The sequence below is a fragment of the Danio aesculapii genome, chromosome 12 (assembly GCF_903798145.1).
Source record: "Danio aesculapii chromosome 12, fDanAes4.1, whole genome shotgun sequence".
Lineage (NCBI taxonomy): Eukaryota > Metazoa > Chordata > Actinopteri > Cypriniformes > Danionidae > Danio > Danio aesculapii.
Genome location: NC_079446.1, coordinates 14,947,068 through 14,967,032, shown reverse-complemented (window position 1 = coordinate 14,967,032; position 19,965 = coordinate 14,947,068). Strand labels below are relative to the sequence as shown.

General features: G+C 38.5%; 1 protein-coding gene across 2 annotated transcripts in view; it reads left to right on the top strand.

Moving 5' to 3' along the window:
- The first annotated feature begins 3,657 nt into the window (after nucleotides 1-3,657).
- Nucleotides 3,658-19,965, top strand: part of stat5b (signal transducer and activator of transcription 5b) — an 89,877-nt gene continuing 73,569 nt past the window's right edge. For both annotated transcript variants that reach the window (XM_056469821.1, XM_056469822.1), the window contains exon 1: nucleotides 3,658-3,755. The gene's annotated coding sequence lies outside the window, so the exon portion shown is untranslated. The remainder of the gene's footprint in view (nucleotides 3,756-19,965) is intronic.

Here is a 19,965-nt window from a genome sequence, read left to right as displayed (position 1 = left end):
TACTATAATAAACGTAAATAATATACGTTCCTACTGAATTCTTTTCAGAATCTATTTTTTTAATTGTCATATTTTTGCCCCTTCATTTCTTTTAGCGTATGATGTAAAAAAAAAAATAGGCAAACACAAACAAATGCGTAAATTTAATACAAAACAACTCATAATACTAAATTCATCATAGAACTAATATTTACAAATGATATTTCATTCCCATTTAATGTTATAAACGGGTCTTAAAATATTTGTTTAAAATAATTGTTTTCTTATTACATTGTTATTACATTGTATTATTAGTTGTTTATAGTACTGAATTTATTTATTTAGTTTAGTTTCAAATCATATTTATTTATTTTTTTATTTTATTTTTTATATTTTTGAGTTCAGTCAGTCTTTGCATTTTTTTTTAATTATTGCTATAATGATTACATTATTTATGTTCAATAATATTCATTTTTGTTTGTTTCTTTTATACCAAAAATAGGTTTTCCAAGGACCCCCTCATATTTCCATGTCCTGGACCCCAGTTTTAAAACATCTGCCTTAAAGACACATTTAGGGAGCCGACATGTACATATTAGTACCTAAATGATACATATCAGTACATTTTAAAAAAACATCACCACAGTGACATTACTTTGTATTTTATGTGCCTTCTTTATTGCATCAGTTTTATTTGACCAATAAAACCTCCTCTGATTCAGTAAACACAAGCATCCATAGTGTTATTTAATCCAGAATTGTAAAACATCTTTTAGACTTTATGGGGCCATAAATATATTCATCCTTGAGTGAGGAAGTCCCATTCTAAATTTTAGCAATGTATCCGTATATATAGTTTCTTCTATAAACCTTGTATATTCTTTAAAAATGATTATGAAATGGGCATATTACATGAAAATAACTTATTTACATTTTCCCTACTTTCCCTAATATGATAAATCAATTACAGTAGGCTATTTAATATTAATATTATAATAATATGATTTAATAAACATTTATATATCCAATTTCAATGAAAAACACATTTTATTTACATTTTGGATAATTTATTTATATGAATATTATTTAAATATTATTTAAATATTATTAAAATATTATATTAAATATAGATATATTTATTAAAAATAATATTTTATTCAACAAACGTATTTAGAAATTAAAAGATAGGCTAATACAATTAAATTCAAGCAAAATATTCCTTCTCTTGATTTTTCCCTCTATTTTAAATTTGTATTTAATATTTTTCTATAACACAACATGGCTCGGGCCAATCTGAATAAGGCAATCAGAGTGGCAAAAAGAGCCCATGGAAATAAGATTAAAGAATACTTCCAGGACCACAAGGACACGAGACGTTTATGGCAGGGTATTCAGTCTGTCACAGACTATAAAAGCATCTCATTGTCCTGCGAAAATAACATTGACTTTCTAAATGATCTTAACAACTTCTTTGGAAGGTTTGATGTTGTTAATAATACACCAGCAGTGAAGGCCACATTGCAGCATGACGAACAGGTGCTAAGTTTTGATATTACTGATGTCCGCAAGACCCTAAAGAAATTAAATGCTGGTAAGGCGGCAGGGCCTGACAAAATACCAGGCAGAGTTCTTAAAGGGTGTGCAGAACAACTTGCACATGTACTGACCCACATATTTAATATCTCTCTGCATCAAGCTGTTGTGCCATCATGCTACAAAACATCTGCTATCATCCCAGTGCCAAAAAAGCCTTCAGTTACTTCTTTAAATGATTATCGGCCAATAGCTTTAACTTCACTGATAATGAAATGCTTTGAAAGACTGGTTAAAAGACATATCACCTCCATCCTGCCTACTTCACTAGACCCATTTCAGTTTGCCTATCGGCCAAACAGGTCAACTGATGATGCTATATCCACTGCACTGCATCTGAGTCTTGAACACTTGGAGGATAAAAATACATCGGTACGGATGCTGTTTGTTGATTTTAGCTCTGCTTTTAATACTATCATTCCTCAGCACTTGGTCAATAAATTAGCATCTTTAGGTCTGAATACACCTCTTCGGAACTGGATTCTTGACTTTCTGACAAACAGGCCACAGTTTGTGCGAGCGGAGGGTATTTCGTCATCTACCACTCTGCTGAATACAGGCTCCCCTCAGGGGTGCGTCTTGAGCCCACTGCTATACACTCTGATGACCCATGATTGTTGTGCAAAATTTAGCACTAATCACATCATTAAATATGCTGATGACACCACAATAGTGGGTCTCATCCGAGATAATAATGAGAGGAATTACAGGGAGGAAGTAAAGCTCTTTACAGAGTGGTGCAGTAACAACAACTTAGTTCTGAATGTTGAAAAAACCAAGGAGTTGGTGATCGACTTCAGGAAGAAACGCCCCATTTACTCCCCTGTATATATCAACAATATTGCGGTGGAGACTGTACAGCAGGTTAAATTCCTGGGAGTCCACGTTACCGAGAACTTGACTTGGTCTCTCCATACCACTTGTCTTGCAAGGAAAGCGCACCAACGACTGCACTTTCTGAGAAGGTTAAAAAGGGCACACCTCAGCCCATCAATTCTTACAACTTTTTACAGAGGGGCTGTTGAGAGTGTTCTCACTAATGGCATCTCCCTTTGGTATGAGAATAGTAGTGTATCTGACAAGAACACCATCAAGAGGATCATAAAGTCAGCTGAAAGGTCTGTTGGAGTCAAGTTGACATCTATCGAGGAACTTTATCAACGACGTTGTCTGTCTAGGGCAAATAGCATTTTAAGGGATCCAACTCACCCTGGCTATAGCCTGCTCACGCTTATGACATCAGGCAGGCGTTACAGAAGCCTGAGGACCAAATCAGTGCGGTTTCGTGATAGTTTTTATCCTGTCATTATAAGACTTTTGAATAAGACCAATTCTTAAACACTATTGATAGCTAGTGTAAAATAGTAAATCAATAAATAGTTAAACTAGCATAAATTATTAATATTATAACTATTATAACAAATGGTGAAATAGGTATTTTAGTATTAGGTTACTCTTTACTGAGATTTCTTTTTAAATTAGGTTATATTTTATATAACTATATTTTTATATTTTTATGAATTTATAAGGCTTGTCTATCATGTCAGGATTTTATAATGTTTGTATAGTGATGTTTTTTATGTTCTTGTTGGGTCTGTTGCAACGTAATTTCGTTCTGCATTACAATTTTATTGTGATGTTTTGAATGACAAAATAAAAGGAAACTGAAACTGAAACATATAAATTTGAGTGTACTAGTTTTTGGACCGTTATCGTAAGTTATTTGGTTAGATAAGCTTCAGATTTGGCTTCAGTACTGACTAATCTAATGTGTATGCACAAATATAATATTGTATAGCTTCCTATTAAAAATATTAATTTAAAAGATAATTTTTTGAGGGGTGTGCTTATATATGCTGAGCACTGTACATTTAGGCTATATTGGCTGAATGAGTTAGGTTTTAAGTTAGTTAAGATTAATTAAGATTACTTCTTTATTTAGAAGCAGCTTCAGTCCAAACTAGTCAATTCTGAATTGAACAGGCAGTTAGTGAATAAAATAAAATAAAATAAAAATAAAATATTTTGTGATAAACAGCAGATGTAAGTGTGGGTGTGTTCTGTTCAGCATACTGTTGATGTAGTGTTTGTGTAGTTGAGCTCATGGGTGGATAACCCCTGTCAAACGTTTAACATCCACGAATCATCATCCAATCTTTCTGCTGGAGGTCTCCGTTAAAGCTGTGAGCACACATTTTCATCACAATTATTATTCAGTTTTACTCAATTGACTGATTTTAAATTATTGTGCGTTTTAAAGTTCTTTCTAACTTAACGTTACTGGTTAACTTAGCATGGCTTAAACTGCTCTAGTGAGTGATGAATAATTATGTATATAGATACAAATCAAGTTTTAAACCGTTTATGAGCCAGGCAAACGGATCGATGTATAACATTAGTTTGAAACAATTACCTTTGTAGGTTTTATAAAACCTTTAAGTTAGGTCGAGCTAGTGCTAGCTGGCAGCGCTAACTGCTAATGCTAACGTTAACTAACAACTCGCCGTAAAATTAATAATTATAAATTAAACATGAAATGTGTAATGTTAGTGGTTAAGTATTGTAAAACACGATTTTGGTTACAGTTTGGTAAAGTTTTAGTTTAGTAGTCTTATAGTTAAGTCGCCTCTTGAGTTTAAAGCAACAGGTTTGTGTTAATGCTAATGTTTGTGTGTGCTAATGCTCCGTTTCTGGACACGTTCGTTTATCAACAATAAAGTTATATTAATTTGATTAAGGCGTGTATAGTAAACTTTGTAAATCTGGCAAAGTAACGTAGATACAAGTTTTGCTGTTATACTTGGGTAGAAAAGTTCTGTGATTTCATTTGGAAGTGTATGGCATGCTTATCTTGCATGGCTATTAGTAATATATGGTTCGTTTGAGCACGTCTCTCAAAATCAAGATTAGAATATTACTGTTTCTGAAGTATGCTTAATTCAAAACTATTTTGGAAAACCACGGTGTTTTTAATGTTGCTGTAGTTTATATTTATTAATGTTTAAAATTATAGACATTAATTTTGCATAGAATATTTAGCTGAGACTGCAAATTCATCCTTCTATATCAATTAGTAAAGTAATAATTAGCAATAAGCTAATAATAATGAACAAGAGGAATATTAAAATAAAAAGGTTCTAATTGGATTTGCATTGTGAAATTTTTTTTTTTAATTTCATATATTAAATATTTTAGTTATTATTCTCCCAAAATCATTCCACATAAATCCGCAGATTTTTTTTTTACAAAATTTTCCACAAAAATAGCAAAAAATGTCTGCAGATTCTGTCTGGTCCTACATATAGCAAACCTTAATACTTTATAAATACATAAAATCTATTCTGAATTACAAAGTGCAAACATAGTGCAGATTAATAAACAGTGTCGTAGTGTAGACATTTAAGGCATGGATAGTTTAAGCAGGAACAGTACAAAACTAAACTGTCCAGTTCACAACTGCACACGAGAAAAGGTGAGAGTATCATATGCGAAGCCCACTCATCCACCTATGTATAGCCTACTTGTTCATGTAGACTAGAGCACATATAGGTTGTAATCCATCATGTGAAGAGTCTTTTGAAAACAGTTGTAGCAGGCCTTGTTGAAACATGAAATGTGTTGAAATATTTTTGTTTAGGGGCTTGGGGTTGGATAGGGGTTGAGAGAGGAATTTGGTGGTTGGAGTTGAGGGAAATTGTTTGTTGTTTTTTACCGTTATTAAAAGTTGTGAATATAGGGATGTAACGATTATAGATTTTGGTTAAACAATTATAGCCTGAGCAATAACTACAGTTTCGTGGTTATCATGATTATTATGCAATCATAAATTTAACATCAAAACACGACTAGTTTATAAATCACATGAAAACTCAGTAGTGATTTTTAAACCACACTGAACTGAGCTAAACTGAACTGAACTTAAACACTACAAACTGAACTACACTGTTCCAATTTACTATGACCTTTTATGTGAAGCTGCTTTGACACAATCTACATTGTAAAAGCGCTATACAAATAAAGGTGAATTGAATTGAATTAAAATAAATGACCAAATAATGAATAAATAAAAATAAGAATAAATAAAAAAAATATTATTTGTGTAAATCTAAGCATCATATTAGCTAAGTATTTCCCTTTTAAAGAGAACAAAAGTAGTCAAAGGCTGACGAACCTCTGTCTGAAAGGCACTTTTGATCAACTATAGTGTTTCCCCTAGGTTTACAGTTTTGGGGGTGATGTGCGACGCGACTGTTTAGATTAATACAAGTAGTCATCATGGTGTTAATTTGTTTCTTTTAATGACAGCAGTAAATGACTGAACAATTATTTGAACTGTACAAGAGTTAAGCTATAATTTAACATTTTTGTATATCTTTCTTATCCACAAAGTGTGCAGCTTTTGTCACTGCAGTGTATTTTTATGGGCTTCTGGAAGATAGATATTGATATAAGTATACATACTAAATAAAGTATACTTTTATATTTGACCTTTACTTAAGTATGCTTCTTTTTCCTAAAGGTGTATTTGCTGACTTAATTACTACGAGCAGTCTTGTACAGCCAGGGAGAGTATTGTCGCTCTGACAGCCAAGTTGGGTCAAAGCTTGGGATGCTCCGATCAGGATTTTTGTAGCCGATACAGAGTACCGATTCTTTGTCATAGTGATCGGCTGATACTGAGCACCGATTCTAATGCTTCAAGTTTTATAATGCAAAAAGCACCTTTTCCCTCTAAATATGAACCTTACGAGAAGCTCTTCCCTTAAGAGAATATTAAGGATGCTGCATATTACCCCTAAACACAGATATAAACATTGGTAGGAAAAATTACAAACAAAAGAAATCAAATGAATGAATGAAATTACAAATAATGCAATCTGGAAACATTGCAAATGATGAAAGAAAAGTTCAACATGTCTCAATCAAGAACAAGTTTGGAGCGTATGTTTGATGCAGAAGAATTAAAATGCACACCTATAAATCTTATACTTCTTTACTAAAAGGAAATAGGCCTATTATATTATATATAGGCCTAAGTATATTACAAAAAGTTATATTATATAATATTCATGCTAAAATATAAATTAAGTTTTATTTCTCTAATAATTCCAGCCAGCTTTTAGTAACTTTTGCAATATTGTCAAAAACACAGAACTTTCAGTTGTTATATGTAAAAAGGCCTAAATATGCAAGACTATTCAAATATTTTGGTCGTCTCCAACTATTGACAGCAGATTACTCAATGAGGGAGAGAGAGAGAGTGAAGGATTTGCACTTGCCAAATCTTTGCTGCTCTATTCATTTAACCTATGAAATGTAATGTTTAGACCATCGCTGTGCCTATCGCAATCTTTTCTCTTTCTCATTCACTCGCCTCGCCAAGATTTCTGGGTCTTTTAACCTGTTTTTGGGGCTCATGGAGCCGGTGTAAATTTGCGGGAGACTCGCGGAGCTACTGGGAGAGGTCATATGATTGGACGAGACACTAGATAACGGCAATCACTCTGCTCGTGTCACAGCAGCTTAAAACACTGAAATACAATGGTTGCACTTGCAACAAAGAGCATCACTCAAGCAAGTCGCACCAATAAACATGCGTAATATTCGGGAGTGCACATGCTTCTTCGGTCCTGTCAGGTGTGGCGCGTGCACTCTCATTCCCATACAGCTGAGAGTGGCTATTGGCTCGTTTCCACTGACTGGTATGGTACGGTACGGTTCGGTTTGGTACGGGTCACCTTTATCTGGCTTGCGTTTCCACTAACAAGGGTACCCTTTTGGTGGGGGTGGTGTATGACAGAAAGTTTCAGTTGACGTCATTCTCGCTCGAGGAAATGTCTACAAAGCTGTACAGGTCGCTCACATATCATATGAGAAGCTCTTCTCACAAAACAGATGCTTTACACACATAAATACTTGTGTAGAAATGTTTATTACTAACTTTTCTATGAACATGAGTTGATTATAACTGCAGATCAATGACAGTGCGAAACAGCCTACTGTAACGTCTGTAATTATATAAAATAAATAAATAAATAAAATGAACATATATAAACACATACAGCCCCTTACAGTCTCCGATATGTTACCAACTACAGAAGAACTACACATAGCATACGTTTCGTCCGTATTTAGGTTCAAAAACACAAAATATAGCCTACAGTCACTGAAAACCTCTCATCTGTGTCTGTAATCTTCATGTAGCCTCTGTTAGATAGTAATTCCATCTTTCCCGGTTCATAATAGTCCAAAAGGTGAAGATAATAAGTTAGTTATCCATGGCATTTTGTTCATGTTTGCTGCAAAATAATGTGCTCCTTTTTTTCCGGCTTCTCCTTTGTTTTTTCGCGCTTCACTCTCACGTTTGTCAGTGTCTGACAGGATCGGGTTTAAAAAGCACATCAATAATCAAGCGCAGGTTATTATCATGAGCTCAAGAAGTTTGTTATTTCAGATATAATGTTAGACGCGCGGCGAGCGCGAGGAAGAAAGCGAAACCGCTCGCGCTTTAGACTGGCTCGTAAAAAAACTACGGGGCACAGGGTAAATCTGCTCTACTCCATGGCTTTGTGGCTGTTTATCAAGACGACAACAAGGTGTGTTTGAGCCTGGATCGACCATGGCTCGTTATTATATGTATAAAAAATTCCACTGTAATCTCTCGGCTGTGTGTGTATTTTAAACATGGCGGTTTTTTTGTTTTCATTCTGGCTTGTTGCGTAAGTGAATGACGTATCTCTGTAAACCAATAGCGTTCAGCTGCGTGTCTAGCTCCGCCTTTTGGTACCCTTTCTCGTGTTTGGTACCCTTTCGAAAGGGTGCTGAAAAAGTGGTACGGTAAGCTTCGGTTCGGTACGCCTTTTGACAGTGGAAACGGCTATAAAAGCGTACCAAACCGAACCGTACTGTACCGTACCACTCAGTGGAAACGGGCCTTTTGTGAACTGCACCTGGCGCGATTCAGAAAGCAGAAATTTGTAATCGCGCGACCATGTAGAGACATAAATGACATGCTGTTGTGTAAATAAGATATTACATATTTAGCTATTTAGCTTGTTTATTAAAAGTTGTAATCTGGCGCTATATATAAAGTACAATTAACTTGACTTCAAGGGGGTGGGGAAAGCCGTTGGGAGGGCTGGGGGTGGGGAAAGCCGTTGGGAGGGCGGGCGCCCCCCTAAATTAATGGTAGGGGAAACACTGAACTGTATTATGAACTTGTTTGGTATTTTCATCTTGTATTTTTTCTCTTTGGAGTAGAAATGTGTATATTCCATACAAAGTATGAAGCTGAACGGTCAGTTTTTGTCACGTGGTTCGCGGTGCATTCTCACTATTCTTTCAACTAGGTGCACCTGGAAAGAGTGAACTATTCTTAGTTAATAGCCTCAGCCATAGTTAATCCAGTGTGCGTGTGTATTTGCCTCGGTGTACAAGCTTGGATATAGCGCACAGTTCAGTTGGCAAAATTTGTTTAGTTGCAGCAGTTTTGTTCTGTGCAGAAATGCGTTGTTGAGAAGCCTTTACGATAAAAGATTACCCATGATGAATTAAAGCATGGTTAATCGTTGCATCCTTACAGCATTTTTTTTAAATGCATAGTTGTGTTAAATAAATATAAAATAATTATTAATGTAATAATCAAACAAATTACAACATAAAAAATTGTAAGTGAATTATCTTTTAAATAGATTTGAATTATATTTAAAATAGTGATGAGTAATATGAATAGATATGGCTATTTCAGTCATTTAAAAAATTATGCTATTTTTTTTTTTTTTTCAAATAAAAGATTGTTCAGACTCGAATAATAAATAAAACAGAAATAATTAAAGATTTCTTCTGCGGTCTGGCACCAATTAATCCACAAACTGATACCGGTCTGTGGCCTGGGGGTTGGGGACCATTGGCATAGGGGACAGATTTATGCAGGATGCACGCTTTATCAGAAGTTTATAAGCTTTGCTCATTAGTCATTCATTCATTCATTTTCTTTTTGGCATAGTCCCTTTATAAATCAGGGGTCACCACTGCAGAATGAAGCACCAACTTATCAGCAAATGTTTTACGCAGCGGATGCCCTTCCACCTGCAACCCATCACTGAGAAACATCCATACACTCTAGACAATTTAGCTTACCCAATTCACCTATACCACATGTCTTTGGACTATGGGGGAAACCGGAGCACCTGGAGGAAACCCATGCGAACACGGGGTAAACATGCAAACTCCACAAAGAAATGCCAACTGACCCAGCCGAGGCTCGAACCAGCGACCTTCTTGCTGTGATGCGATCATGCTACCTACTGCGCCACCATGATTTATTCATTCATCCATTCATTTTCTTTTCGGCTTAGTCTCTTTATTGATCCGGGTCACCACAGCGGAATGAACCGCCAACTTATCCAGCACATGGTTTACGCAGCAAATGCCCTTCCACACGCAACCCATAACTGGGAAACATATGGCTCGTTTCCACTGACTGGTACGGTACAGTATGGTACGGGTTGGTACGGGTCACCTTTATCAGGCTTGCGTTTCCACTACCTAGCGTACCCTTTTGGTGGGCGTGGTGTATGACAGAAAGTTTCAGTCGACGTCATTCTCGCTCGAATAAATGTCCACAATATTGCTGTACAGCTCACTCACATACCAAATGAGAAGCACTTCTCACAAAACAGATGCTTTACACACATAAATACTTGTGTATAAATGTTTTTTACTAACATTTCTATAAACATGAGTTAATTATAACTGCAGATCAATGACAGTGCGAAATAGCCTACTGTGATGTCTGTAATTATATTAAATAAATAAATGAACATATATAAACACGTACAACCCCTTACAGTCTCCGATATGTTACCAACTAGAGAAGAACTACACATAGCAGACATTTAGTGCTTATTTAGGTTCAAAAACAACACAAAATACAGCCCACAGTCAGTGAAAACCTCTCATCTGTGTCTTTAATCTTCAGCAGCACATGTAGCCTCTGTTAGACAGTAATTCCGTCATTCCCAGTTCATAATAGTCCAAAAGTTGAAGATAATAGTTATACATGGCATTTTGTTTATGTTTGCTAAAAAATAATGTGCTCCTTTATTCCGGCTCCTCGTTTGCTTTTTCGCGCTTCACTCCCGTGTTTGTCAGTGTCTGACAGGATCGAGTTTCGAAAGCACGTCAATAATCAAGCGCAGGTTTTTATCATCAGCTCAAGAAGTTTGTTATTTCAGATATAGACGCGCGGCGAACGCAAGGAAGAAAGCGAAACCACTCGCACTTCAGACAGCCTCATAAAAAATACGAGGCACAGGGTAGATTCTGCTTTACTCCATGGCTTTGTGGCTGTTCATCAAGATGGCGACAAGGTTTGTTTGAGCCCGGATCGACCATGGCTCGTTATCATATGTATATATAATTCCGCTGTAATGTCTCAGCTCGTCGGCTGTGTATTTCAAACATGGCGGGTTTTTTGTTTTCATTCTGGCTTGTTGCGTAAGCGAATGACGTATCTCTGTAAACCAATAGCCTTCAGCTGTGCGTCTAGCTCCGCCTTTTGGCACCCTTTTGGTGCTGAAAAAGTGGTACGGTACGGTTCGGTTCAGTACGCCTTTTGACAGTGGAAACGGCCATAAAAGCGTACCAAACCAAACCATACCACTTAGTGGAAACGGGCCAATACATGTACACGCTCATTCCCACTTATTCACTACGGACAATTTAGCCTTCCCAATTCACCAATACCGCATGTTTTTGGACTTGTGGGGAAACCGGAGCACCCGGGGGAAACCCACGCGAACACGGGGAGAACATGCAAACTCCACACAGAAACGCCAACTGACCCAGCTGAGGCTCGAGCCAGTGACCTTCTTGCTGTGAGGTGAACATGCTGCCCACTGCGCCACCGCATCACCCGCACCACCATGATGCCCCTCATTATTCGTTCTAATATTTAATTAAATTATAAAAAAATTATATTTGCTGAATGCTTATCACACAAGATTGTGTTGCTTGCTTTATTACTAATTAAAACAATTGTTATACTTTTTGTATACATTTTAATTCCATGTTTAAACGGTTCTATCTGATAATTTGACATACTTCTGTCTTGATTAGTGAGAACTGAATGACAGCCGTGAGCAAAAAGGAGATTGAAAGCATAGCTTGCTCAAACAGGTGCTGCTGCTCTCTGTGTAGTCAAAATCAAAGTCCTGTCTCAAACACATTTTTCGCTTGACCGGTGACCGGTCCAGTTGGTCTGGTTTGTTAGCGGCTGCACAAGAAGCATTGCCATTGAAATGCGTGTGCTCACACTCACTGCCGCATGCTGCATGCAGTTCACACTTAGATAATGCTTGACTATTTTAGCAAGTTTGGCATGCTGCCCCGGGAGAGAACCCTGAGCTCAGAGATAGATGAGCCCAAGGCTCCCGCCTGGTCAATAAGTATTAGGAGGGACACAAGATCAGGTAGTTCTCAATAACTTCCCAAGAGTAGACCGCTAACTGCGCCGGATTGTACGTAGTAAGTGCTTATGACTTTAACTTTTGTTGCATGTTTTTTGAGTGTGGGAGGAAACTGGAGCACCTGGGGAAAACCCACGCAAACACGGGGAGAATATGCAAACTCCGCACAGAGAGTGTCAACTGGCTCAGCTAGTGTTTGAACCAACGACCCCCTTGCTGTGGGGCAACAGTGCTAGCCGCTTAGCCACCTTGTCGCCTGAACTTAGAATTGAGGAGGAGGGAGAAGGGATTAGTTTGTAAAACTTCACTTCAAGAGTTCACACTTAGATAATGCTTGACTATTTTAGCAGGTTTGGCTTGCTGTCCCGGGAGAGAACCCTGAGCTCGGAGATAGATGAGCCCAAGGCTCCCGCCTGGTCAATAAGCATTAGGAGGGATGGATACGAGATCAGGTAGTTCTCGATAACTTCCCAAAAATGATATCGTGTTGGGACGGCAGCTGTGTATTCAAAGAATGCCCCCCAAAAGGCTAGAGAGAAGTGCTATATCCGGCTGCTGGATATAGTGGTTCAGAAGAAGGAAAGAAGGATATAGAAAGGTAGAGGAGATGCGGGCTCTGTAAGAGTCCTGGCGGGAAAGGGTATGCTCTGGTAGCAGCACCCTGTATATTAATCTATATGAATAAAAGAGTTTATTGATATACATATATAAGGTAGGGTAATCCAGGTCCTGGGAAGGGCAGTGACGTGACTCGAAGCTCGAAGTAACAGCTCGGATAAGTTGAGCTATTGAGGCTAGTTCTAGCGGCAGTAGTTGAATTATAAGCTAGCATAATGACTCCTTCTGGAAAGAGTCTTCTTGGCTTCTTTGAGATCACTCTGGCTGAGGCGAATGTATGACTTGAAGGTATCCGACGACTACCTTCTCAGAGTCTGTATGTGCTGTTGTGATAGTCCTTTATGTGCTGCAGTAGTGGCAGCTCCTATTCTAAATGAGTGGCTAAAGTATGTTTCTGGTGAAAAGCCTGAAAGGCGAAGGACTGCTTTTAGGTGTTTTTGGAACCAAAAGCGTGTTACTGGGTGAGATAAGTCATCTACAAACAGGGAGGAAAAGGGGATGGGACTGAGGGTTTTTACTGTAATGAATGTATGCTAGGAGTGTTTGGAATGGGCATGTAAAGGAGGTGATGCCGAAAATGTAAATGAGGTGTCCTTTGCGGGATTGATCTGTTTTGCTTTGTTTGATAAGGAAGGACATTGTTTCCCCGTCAACCAAAGCTAGATCTGACAAAGTGGGGTGGATGCTGGGCTCGAATTTTGAAGTTATGGAAATTTCGGAACATCTTAGGAGTCCGAAAAAAGAAAGTATGAACAGAGTCCAGAGTACGATCTGTGTGTGTGGATAAATAGCCTTTACGGATTGTGGAAATGCATTTGGACAGTATATCATGTGTGATAGGCAGCCTGGAGTCTGGGAGGGAGGGGTGGGCTTTTTGGATGCCTTTAATAAGAAGGCTGGTTTGTGAATTCACTATGGAATCTGATGTAGAGCCGTATATTAACTTGTGAAAGAATTGACCCTTCGCTAAGCCTCGCTCTCCTGTTGCTACTCCTGTCAAGTTTTCGCACCTGGCACGGCTTTTACAATGTGTATGTGCCAGTGTCAGACATTGCCAGGGATATAATGTCATTTTTGGCAAACAGATGTGATATCCGAGAATGCCAGACACAAAAGTAGTGCAGTATGCATTACAGGGGTATATTCACGACATAATAGGCAACCGATTAGAAAATAATTCAATCAAAATTTAAGCTAGCTTAGCCAAGCCGCCTCATACGCTGACCATTCAACAGCTTAGCTAATGCTCAGCAGGAGAGGTGACATTTAAAAATATTCTAATAATAACAAATTAAACCGTGATTTCTCTATTTTTAGCCAAAAAGCCTGAGAGACTATTGTTGTGCAATGAAATAGCGTTACTAACCGACGAGGAAACACGCATGGACCGAGCTTTTACATAGTTCATTCATAGAAAGAGCATCATTGACACGTAACAGTGTACAGTAAGTTAACCATTACTGTCAGTATGTTTGTGTGCTCTTTATAAATTAATAAAAAACAGCTACGGGTAAAGTATATTTATTCCAAGTGCTCAGTTTGTGATCACATCTCTGTTTTGTTCTGTTGATTTGTAATTTCATATATTCGTAGCTTGAAATAGATGGAAATATGAAGTTCAGTAAAGTTAGCAACAGATTCGTATTTTCCAGATCAATAACTTATAATGACCTATTCGCTATTAGTATGACTAACGTTACTATGGCGAAGGCTTAAACGGAGCAGTGTTCTTATTATTGAGCGAAAAAAAAGGAATAAGACACCTGTGAAACATAACCTGCTTTGTATTTCTGTAGGAAACACAGTTTAGATCTGTTTAGGGTAAGATTAAAAAAGTTATTGCCGTCAGTCACTGAATGTGTCAGGAATATCAAAACAAAACCTACTTAACTCCGCTCCTTTAGCACCCCTCACACAGCTTGATCCACGCTGGCATTTCTCCTCTTGGGTTTTTGGTTTTGAAAAGGGAAAAAATTCCACCACCTTGTCTAAACTTTTAGGATACCAGGTGTCAGATTTGCACAATCCATATGCACAACGCTTTGGCCTGTTTCCCTTGCTCGAAAGCTTGACAGAGCCTCTGTGCATAGCTATGGTTGCTAAGCCAGAATTGGTGGGTGGCGGTTTTTGGGTGTGGCTTAGCGAAGGGTCAATTAAATGCCGCTTAAATAGCTTCTGATGGATGCTTGTATGTTTTTGTATGAGTGGAGATATGTGATGAATGAAGTGATTGTGAGCAAGGAAAAATTTGGAAATGATGTGTTGTAAAGGGAATGGAAATGTTTTCCATGCAGTGATATATGTTTGTAGTGTTCTGGGAGCTACTGCAGTTAAAATAAGGGAAATAGATGTTTGGTGCAGGTGATGCATGGGGTGGTTTATGGGAATATCATATCTGAATAAAGAGGCACTGGATGCGGATGTTGATCTGATTCAGGTGCGAGCATTCGAAATCTCTGAAATGATGAGATTCCTGATTGTATTTGAGACGGGTGGAGGTTCCAGGACTGAAGCGTTCTGAGGGATAGGGAGGGGTAAGAAAGTTGCTAGAGTGAAGGGGGGACGTGCGGAAGAAATGTGAGTGGGGAGAGTAGGATGCTGGGGAGGGTTAGTATTGGATGTGAGTGCTTGGTGAGGGGATGAAGAGGGCATAAAACACGGAATATTGGAGCGAGGAAAGGAAGAAGGGAGGGGAACATTAAAACTGGTACTTATAGGCTGGTGAGAGTGGATCATGTGGGTCGATGAAGGATGAAAGGTTGGAGGGAAGTGAAAAATGTATAGGATTTGTAGCAGGAGGAGGAGGGCAAGAGGTTGTGCTAGAATGGGGCGCTAGAGGCCAGAGAAAAGAGGCGTTGCTTTGCAAGGTTGAGCAGATGTCTTGGTTAATGTCCTTGGTTTGTGTGGATGTGGTTTCTGTAATGCTCCTGTTATCTTGGTGGTGTTGAGATGGTGGTTTTTTGATGGTCTTGGTTTTTCCAGGTGCTTTCCTTGGAGGTCCGGGTTGGTTAGAGGCTGGCGAAGAAGTGCTGTGAATAGGATAAGCGGCGTCGCGGGAGCGAGTGTTTCTAGTGTTCTTGGCAAGCGGCAACCTCCCGCTCTCCCTTGGGAAGCCAATACGGAAGTAACTAAAACTGCAATTCATCAAAATTCCGCTAGTCCTGGCTCCATAATAGAGCAAATTGCAATTTAGCCCACTGTTAGAATGGCCATCTTTACAGCAGAAAAAAGGTGTTTACAGCCTGGTACAAAGAACGATTTTGGTTCATATAGCTATTATTACCCTCCATGACAACTGTGAGGGGGGTAAATTTTTTTATAACTCATCCATTTCCTTTATTTTAGGTTATTTTAAGTTTGCATAATTAAGGGCGTGGCCACTTGAGTGACAGCTAGGTCTCGCTGGTTGCCGTCACTTCACCTCAGCTGAATCCGGCAGATTAGCCACTGATCTCGGCATATTCATCGTATTTTTGTTTTGTTTTATGTGGCTTTACACAGTCAGCTGCCTTTTGGACTTATTTCTTACAATTATCAGATGATATGGGATGCTGTGTGCATTTAATTGTGCTCACAAACCATTCATGTGGCCTCCGTTTCCTATGTGAGTAAAGTTATATACTTATATACCATCTCTATGGATGTGTGTGTTTTATTTAAGATCATATATCATTTATAATGTTCTTTAGAGCTGTAAAGCACTCTAGAATGTGACAGATTGTTTAGCTGTAGGCTCTAGAACAGTCATCTGAAGCGTTATCATACAGTGTTATGCTGGAGTTCATCAATAGTCCTGCATTTACTAACACACAGACTATATTTGAAGTGTTTGGAAGTAATTCGCGTTTTCCTCCTGTAGAAAAACGTCATAAGAACAATGTTTAGTGGCTCACTGTATTACTACAGTGTTTTTGAAAGTCTAAACACTTTATTAATATAGTGTATAGCCAAGCACATGTGGTCAGAACACAAACGAGTCGCAGGTAATGAAGTATTAAGCGTTTCTCCCAAAGTAAAGTCTGTCTGCCAGGTCTAAGCAAAGTGCCAGCAGGTGTCTGGAGCCCCGCTCACTCTCCGCCTCTTTGCCCTTGTTTAGTATCCCGCCGTGGGTGCGATGACGCGCGAACAAAATGGCGACAGTTGGCCGCGCCTACTTGTAGCTTCTTTTGCGCTCTTCAGAAACCTATGGGTGACGTCACGGATGCTACGTCCATATATTTTACAGTCTATGGTTCTTGGTGGGCGGAAACGATGAGGAAATGGATGTGTACAGTTTGAGGAGTTCAGTCTTATTGCATCAGCTTGTAATGGAGATACCGGCGTCTGTAATGATTTGGCGGAGTTCATTTGCTGTCATGTTCCTGGTGATGGTTGGTGAAGATGTTACTGAAGTGTACAAAGAAGCTGGTGAAGGTAGTTGAAGATTTGTAGCTGACGGGGATGGAGATTGAAGTCCGTGAGAGATACTTGCAGCTGTTGAACGGATTGGCTTTCGGCCTCTCACCGTAGCCTCGGTCTCAGGCTGATTTCCAGCCTGGGTGAGTTGGCGCTGATCCTCGGCTGAGGTTTCGGGGAGAGCTCCGCTCTCTTTAGCTTGGTTGTTGTTGTTGTTGTTGTTGTTGTTGTTGTTGTTGTTGTTGTTGTTGTTGTTGTTGTTGTTGTAGTTGTTGCTGCTGCTGCTGCTTCTGGTGAGCGTTTGGTGCTTTTCCATGTTTGAGGAATATAGCTTGCTTGTTTCTGTCGCTGGCTGTCTTCCGGGTCTTCCAAAACGAAGATGAATGAAGTTTATGCTGGATATTTATATTAAATTTAGAATGGTTCGATTGGCTAGTTAGTGATTAGTGATAGGAATCTGCTGTAGTCAATCCTATCACGTGCTCCTCTCTAAATTTGTGAAACTTCACTTAGAAAATGTTTGCCGCGATAAACTTAAACATAACTGTCAAATGACCTCAGCTTTAATACATAATTCATTAGGTTGTGCTTTTCTTTTCTGCCATTTAAATGTTTAAAGGGCACCTATTTTATAAAGCTGTGAACCTACACTGGTTTCTCGGTTTGGTTCGGTTACTATTATCATGCCATCGATTTAGTTCAATTCGATATCTTGGTGCATCACGGTGCATTGACGATGCTTTCCATACGCAGTTTGATATTTTCTTCACAGCAGCAATTCTTGCAATAAAAGGTATAAATATATTTATATACTATTTGTAATACAGTTTTGACCTTTATTACAAACAGTCAGATAAATAAACTGTACCTTTAAACAACACGAGCATTTTTAGCAAATAAACAAATATAGATATCCTGCTCGCTTTCTGAGCCTACCAAGTTCTTTTACCCCCCTTTCATTGGTCACACGCTCAACAAAAAGGGCTGCGATTGGCTCTTGCACGCTGCACTCTTTACAGATGAGTGACACTGATAAATAGCAGCCAATCCATGATAGACACGGTGGAGAAAACTGTGCAGACACTCGCTCATGTCTCTATCCAGAAGTATCGCTGTAACAGCCGAGAGGAGAGGAAAGGTCACGCCAGCAGGTCAAATGGGCCACAGTGAGAGTGAAAGAAATGGAGTTAACGTTCATTCTCTCAATCGCAGTGAAATATAGGGGCTTCTGCTGTAAGTGTCAGTGAAAGACTGTCCAGAAAACACAAACAGCGAAATTGTGCACAGTTTCTGCATTTTTAAGCAGTTGGAGTGTTGTAAATGCTCGCGCTCGCTTCCCTCACCATAGTAAGCTACGGCGACATAGCGCATTTGAGATAAATGAAGTCACTACATAATAACCGGTTATGATTATTACTGAACCGATACCGAATTGTCCGAGTCTGCATCACGGTGCACCGAAGAAACAATTAATTTTGACACCCCTACTATTTTACCCCTTTTTCAAGATTTAAGATAAATCTTTTGAGTCTCCAGAATGTGTCTGTAAAGTTTCAGCTCAAAACACCCATCTGATTATTTATTATACCTTTCAGAATATTGGATTTTCTGCTCTGAACAACCACGTTGTTGTTTTGGTTGCCTGTGCCTTTAATGCTAGTTCTCCTCGCTCACCGTTCTCACGTTCCTGTCAGAGTGTGCCTTAAACTCTGCCTCGGCTTTGTCAGATAAACAGAACAGTGACAGACGTGAGGGAAGCAGATCTCGCGTAACATTTGTGAGAAATACTACAGTAAGCACACACACACACACACACACACACACACACACACACACACACACAGCATGCGCATTTAACTTTGCACTGTTTTTGCATGCAAATATGACAGGATACACGTTAATATCCACTGATGTATGGATATCGGTTATGTTGATGTACAAAATAAACCTCATTTAACGTCCACAAACTGGGATTGAAGCGTCTTCTTTTATAATTGTTCTGACATCCGCCTGTGGTGATAAAGTAAAGATTGTAAAATCGCTGTAATTCATTACAAGCATGCACTGTTTTAAAAACTTTTTAAACTTGTAAAACTCATTCTTGATCACATTTTATGATGATTGATGATCACAGTGAGCTGAACAGATCTTTTATTCCCAGTTGCTTTGCGCACGTCCTGTCTTGTTGATGTATAAATGTTTCAAAAAATAAAATACATTGTATTCAAAGGGGAAAACGTTTTTGTTTTTTATCCAGACATTTAAAAATAATACATTTTAGAGCAGTGATCACAATACCGTGATACCGTGATATTTTTATCCAAGGTTATCATACCGTCAAATCCTATACCAGCACATGCCTACAGTGGACATACTATACCTACACACAGTTCTGTCCAAACAACTTCCAAAAGATGATTTTCATCATAGGTGCCTTATAAATGTAATTTAAGTCATATTAAGTGTTTTTCTTTAAAGCAGTTTTTAAATTGTTCGGTGCATGAGCCATGAGGAAAGAAATCTGCTAGACATATGTGATTATTGTGTTCAGACTCTAATGTGCTTTCACACCTAGACTTTTGTTTCAGAACCTGGTGCGTTTCCCTAGTTAGCGCGGTTTGTTTGGCATATGTGAATCCAGCTATCGCGCTCGGATCCATGGCAAAACAATTGGTCCAAGATCGCCTGAATGAGGTGTTCTCGGCTCGATTGAGACAAACTCTGGAGCGGATCGATTGTAGTGAGAAAATAATACGATCTGAACCAGGCTAAATCACAGTGTATTATGGGTATGTAATAGGCATATATACGGTTATATGAAGACAGAATTATGAGTAGGGCGTTATGTCATTCCTTCTGGTAGATATGCATTTCATGTCAAATTTGAAATGGAAAGCATGTTGAAATATTA